Source organism: Rhinopithecus roxellana, chromosome 14, assembly GCF_007565055.1.
Source record: "Rhinopithecus roxellana isolate Shanxi Qingling chromosome 14, ASM756505v1, whole genome shotgun sequence".
In the NCBI taxonomy this organism is placed as follows: Eukaryota; Metazoa; Chordata; class Mammalia; order Primates; family Cercopithecidae; genus Rhinopithecus; species Rhinopithecus roxellana.
In genome coordinates, this window is record NC_044562.1 from 131,524,238 (window position 1) to 131,530,237 (window position 6,000).

Sequence of the window (6,000 nt, forward strand, 5' to 3'; positions counted from 1 at the left end):
AAGATTGATACAAAATTAATAATATAAGCTCACATCATAGCAAACTAGGAGAAGAAAAAAAGCACTGTAAACCTAAAACCAGAAGAAAAAATTTAAAATAAGGCAGAAATCAGTGAAACTGATAAAAGGATATAAGTAGTGAAAATCAACGAAATCAAAACCTGGTTCTTTAAAAATATCAATAAAAAGGATAAATAAATTGATCAATTTTATAAGCCTTTAATCAGGCTAACCAAAAGAGAAAGAGAGAAGTTGCAAATTAATAATATCAGAAATAAAAGGATTATCACTACTAATTTTATGAATATTAAAAGGATAAGAAGATAATATTATAAACAACTTTATGCTCATAAATTTGATAACTTAGATGAAATGGAAAATCACAAAACTCTAAGATATCTAATAAGGACTAAATAAATGGAGACATATTCCATGTTCATGGGTAGGAAGACTCATTATTGCTAAGATGTCAAATTTGATAACTTAGATTCAATGGAACAATAAAATATGGAGATGCTGTCTTTCAAGAAAAAAATGACAAATCTGAATTGGCCTCTATCAAAGAAATTAAATCAATAATTAATGACCTTCCAAAACACAAAGCACTGAACCTAGATGGTTTTACTGTTGAGTTCCTCCAAACATTTGAGGAAGATGTAATATCAATTCTCTACAGTCTCATCCCAAAGACTAGTAGCAAAGGAAGCACTCCTACCTTATTCTATAAGGTTAGTATTCTTTACCATCAAAATCAGATAAAGACATTACAAGAAAGGAAAAATACAGGCCAACATATTTTATGAACATAGATGCAAAAATCCTCAACAAAGCATTACTAAATCAAATTTACAATACGTAAACAAAATTATACACCATAACCAATTGGAATTTATTACAGCTTTGCAAGGCTGATTCAACCATTTAAAAACTCAATTAATACAATTCAACATATCAACAGGCTAGGAAGAAAAATCACATGATCATATCAAAACATGCAGAAAAAGCATTTGACAAAATCTGACACCAATTCATGTTAAAAACTTTCAGAAACTAACAGCAGAGGGAAACTTCCTGAACCAGATGATAAATGCCTACTTTAAAAAAAAACCCTACAGCTAACATCGTATTTAGCGGTAGGAAAATAGATGATTTACCCCTAAGATTAGCAACAAGGCAAAGATGTCTCCTCTCTCTACTCCTACTCAACATTATATTTGAAGTTCTTTTAATGCAATAAGACACGAAAAGGGAAAGAAAGGTATACAGATTAAAAAGTAAACAAATAAAATTATCTTTGCAGTTTGCATGATTGTTTATGTAGAAAAACTCAAAGAATGGAGAAAAAAATATCTGGAACTGGGAAGTGAAAAACCCCTTTTTTCAAGATTCATTGTTAATCTTCAATAATCAGTTGCTTTCCTATATATCAACAAAAAAACTGGAATTTCAAGTTAGAAACACAATACTGTTTATAATAACAACAAAAGATGAAGACTTAGATATAAATATAATAAAATATGCACTAGATAAATATGAGGAAACCCACAAAACTGATTAAAGAAATCCAATAAGAACTAAATAAATGGAGATTCCATGTTTGTGGAGAGAAAGACTCAATATTGCTAAGATGTCCATTCTTCCCAACTTGATCTATAGATGCAATGTAATCCCCCCAAAAATCCCAGGATGTTATTTTGTGGATGTCAACAAACTCTTTTTAAAATTTACATCAAAACACACTAAAGAAAGAGAATAGTAAACACAATACTAAATATAACAAAGTTGGACAACTGACACTACCTTGACTTCAATAATTACTTTCAATATTACTTCAATAGCTACAGTAATCAGGACAGTGTCATATTGGCAAAAAAAAAATAGACAAATAGAAAAGAATAGAAAACAGATCACTAGAACAGAATAAAGAGCCCAGAAATAGACATAAATATAGTCAACTGATCTTGACAAAGGAAGAAAGGCAATACAATGGAGAAAAGTATCACCTTTTCAAAAAATTGTACTGAAACAGGGGACTGTCATATTTGAAAAATGAATGAATCTAGATACAAACCGTATGTCTTTCACAAAAAATTTACTCAAAGTTGATCATATACTTAATGTAAAATGTAAAGTTATAAAATATCTAGAAGATAACACAGAATAAATTCTCAGAGACCTTGGGTTTGGGAATGAGTTTTTAGACACAACATCATCACCACCATCCATGAATGAGAATTATTCATAAGTTGTACTTTATTAAAATTTAAAAATTCGGCTCTGAAAAAGACACTATTAAGAGACTGAAAAGACAAGAGTGGGAAAAAAATCTTAGCAAAACACATATCAGATGAAGGACTTGCATCCAAAATATACAAAGAGCTCTTAAAACTCAATGATAAGAATACAAACAACCCAATTAAAAAATAAGTAGATAACCGGTACAGGTACCTTACCCAAGAAGATACACAGATGTCAAATAAGTATATCAACAGTTGTTCAACAATATATGTGTTAGGGTATTGCAAACTACAGTAACTATGTGATACCACTACACACCTATTAGAATTTCTAAAAAAAAAAAAAAAAATTGACAATTCCAAGTGCTGCAAGGGTGTAAGGCATCCTAGCAGGAATACAAAATAGTAGAGCCACATTAGAAAACAGTTTGGCAGTTTCCTACAAAGCTAAACAGTCTTCTCACACAATCTAGCAATTGTACTCATGGCATTTGCCAATTTAATTGGAAGGTCATATCCACAAAAAACCTGCACATGAATGTTTATAGCAGCTTTAATCATAATTGCAAATAATCGAAAGCAAATAAAATGTACATCAACAGATGATATTGAATAAACAAACTGTAATAATATGTCCATATAATGAAATATTATTTAGTAATTTTTAAAAAAGAGCTACTGAGCCATAAGAGGACATGAAAGAACCTTAAATGTATATTATTATGCATAAGAAGCCAATCTGAAAAGACTGCATTCTGTATGATTCCAACTGTATGACATTCTAGAAAAAAAGCAAAACTATAGAAACAATAAAAACAGATCTGTGGTTTTCCAGGACTCAAGAGGAGGCGGAGGATGAATAGGTGAAACATAGTGGATTTTCAGGGCAGTGAGACTCTTCTTCATACATTGTAGTGGCAGATACATGATATTATGCACTTGTCAAAACCCATAGACTTTATAATACAAGGGGTGACCCTTGGTATTACCATAGATTTATAGTTCATAATAATGCATCTATATTGGTTTATTGTAACAAATGTATCACATGAATGTTAGTAAGTCGGAGACTTCACCTAAATGCTGAGGCACTTACCAGAGCCTGTCCTCTTTGCTGAGCTGTAAACTTCATTTTTCTCCCCAGCCTCAAAAGATTGTCATCTCTTCTCAGTTTTCTCAGTCACCATTTGTGTATGAGAAAATGCCTCTGGAGAAAAAGTGACACCAAATGTCAGAACTACTTTTCTGTGCTTCTCCTTTCTATAGACTCTTAGCCCTTCAAGTCTTCCTGCCACATTAGTTCTCCTATAACCTCAAACTAATTTTATTAATATTGTGGTCAAGGTTTATAAATGTTCTTGGCTGCATAGTTGATGCCCTGTGCAATCCTAAAATTAATTGGAAGTAGTATAAAGAGTGAGATCAGTGGTGAATAGTCAAAAGACCATGACAGGAAGAAAATATTTGCATATGTAACAGTTAATATTTATACACAATATATAAATAACTACAATAAATCAATAAGAATATAGAGAATCAACAAAAAAGAGAAGTGTGCAAAGAATCTAAACAGGCCATTCACAAACAAAGCACAAATAGGCTATATGTGACTAGATCTAGTAGGTATGCAGGCTTGCTTTTCATCAAGAAAATACAAATTAAGCTAGCCATAAGATGCTATTTTTCATACACTGGATTTTTAATATTTTACAGATTACTACAATACTGTATTGACATATGATGTCAATAGAGTGAAACCAGGACTTTCATATTCTATGGAAGCGGGAGTGAAAATTGCCAATTAGCAAATATCTTTCTGTATTTCAAATTTATTTACCCTCTGACTCAGCAATTTGATTTTTCAGAATTTGTTATTCAGAAATTTTCATAAAAGTACACAAAGATATACTAGCTAACAAAAAAACTGTTGAGAGTCCACTATTTGTCAGGCATTGTTCCTAGTGCTTTACATGAACAAACTCATACAATTCTCACAGTGACACAGAGATGATAGATGTATCCCAGTCTGAATGGTCGTTGAGGGAGGAAACCGAAGCTAGAACGGAAATAGAGCACATTACTATAAACTATAGAAGAGTTTACTGTTGTCTCAAACACTCATTAGTAGAGGCAAAATTAAAAGAAAAGAAGAGAGATTGAGAGAGAATGGCTGAATGTACCAGGCTTGGTTTTGGCGGGTAGAAACAGATCAGAAAGTGTTGCCCAGATGTATCAAGGGGCTGTGACATGGAACCAGGTGGAGACAGCCACAGGGCTGAGCTGGCCATGTCCCTAAAATGAAATAACCATGGGAGAAGATGTAATTGCCTCCATACCAAGTGCTTTTAATCACCTGTCACTTCCCTGTGCTCCACAGCGCCGACTGCTGTGGGATCTAAGGAAGAAGTACAAAACGGAGTCTCTTTATCCAAGGATCTAGACATCTTTATAGGAACACTGTGGACTCCTCTCCAGTCTCCCAGTGGAGCCCTGCTGAGGCATGTAGGCAATATCTACAGTGCTGTGTGGGATTTCCTGTGAAGTCATTACCTCCACTGCTTGACTCTATTCTTCCTGAAGGCAACTCTGCATCGAATTCACCTCTGTGTCCTCATGGACTGTAGGTGAATGGCTGTTGAATATATAAATGATTGGAACCACAGATGGATGAACAGATGAGTGGGTAGGTGTATAGGGAGATAAACAGTATTTCGTATTTAGTATTAACCCTTTTCTTATTATATGTAGGTGAGAGGGTTGCACTCGATAATGTCTAAATATGTACTATTCTGCAAATATTTCTATATTCTGATGTAGCTTATTACCATCCTTCAAGATTCCAGTTTGTGACATTTATTTTCATCCTTCAAGCTGCATCAATATAGAGAGAACTATGATTTAAAATGGTACTGTTTTTCTTTAACTGCATTTTCTCCTTTCCAAGCAGAAAAGCCTTTCATACGTATTGTTTCATGTTTCTGAGAAAACAAACACTAACAGCTTCAGGACTGAATATCAAAATATCTGTCCACTGTCATATTTATTCTTATACCAAAAGAAAATCTATTTCATGTTCATTATTTTTTTATTGTTGCCATGCACAATAAAATTCTGATGTTTCAGACGGTCATCACTTCCAGCAATTCTTGACAAAGTCAGACACAGCTGAGTCAAGGTATCAATCTGGCATAGTAAGAGCCATCCAAGCTTCCAGGGGCATGGCTCAAGCCGGAGAAACAGTGGCTTCCTGCACATGCTCTTCCTGTGAGGGAGAGCTGGGGGACAAGAGGCTGAACCAAACCATCTAGCACATTCCAGACTATGCTGGGATGCACTCAGGTCATGTTCACTCACATTCCCCCAGCCAAAGCAAATCCCAGAGGACTAGGGTAGGGCAGTGCACTGGGCTCATGCTGGGGAAGGGAAGAGTAAATATGTGTTGCACAACAATACAGGCTATCCCAGGGGACCATTCAGCAGTGAGCCCTCAAGACCCTGCTGCTTCCTCACAGTCTGCTGCAACTCTGCCTGCTTCGCTTCCATTGGTGACTTTACCACCAATAAGTGAAGATACGAGGTAAAAACAGTCGCCACTTATTGGGTACCTACTATGCCCCAGTCAATATATATGTGTATATATATACACATAGACTTTTTTATATATACATAAAAGTATACATACAGACTTTTGTTTTCTGCATGTTTTGTAGGTATGTAATGCTTCACAATTTTATATATATACTATGTGTATATATAGTATATA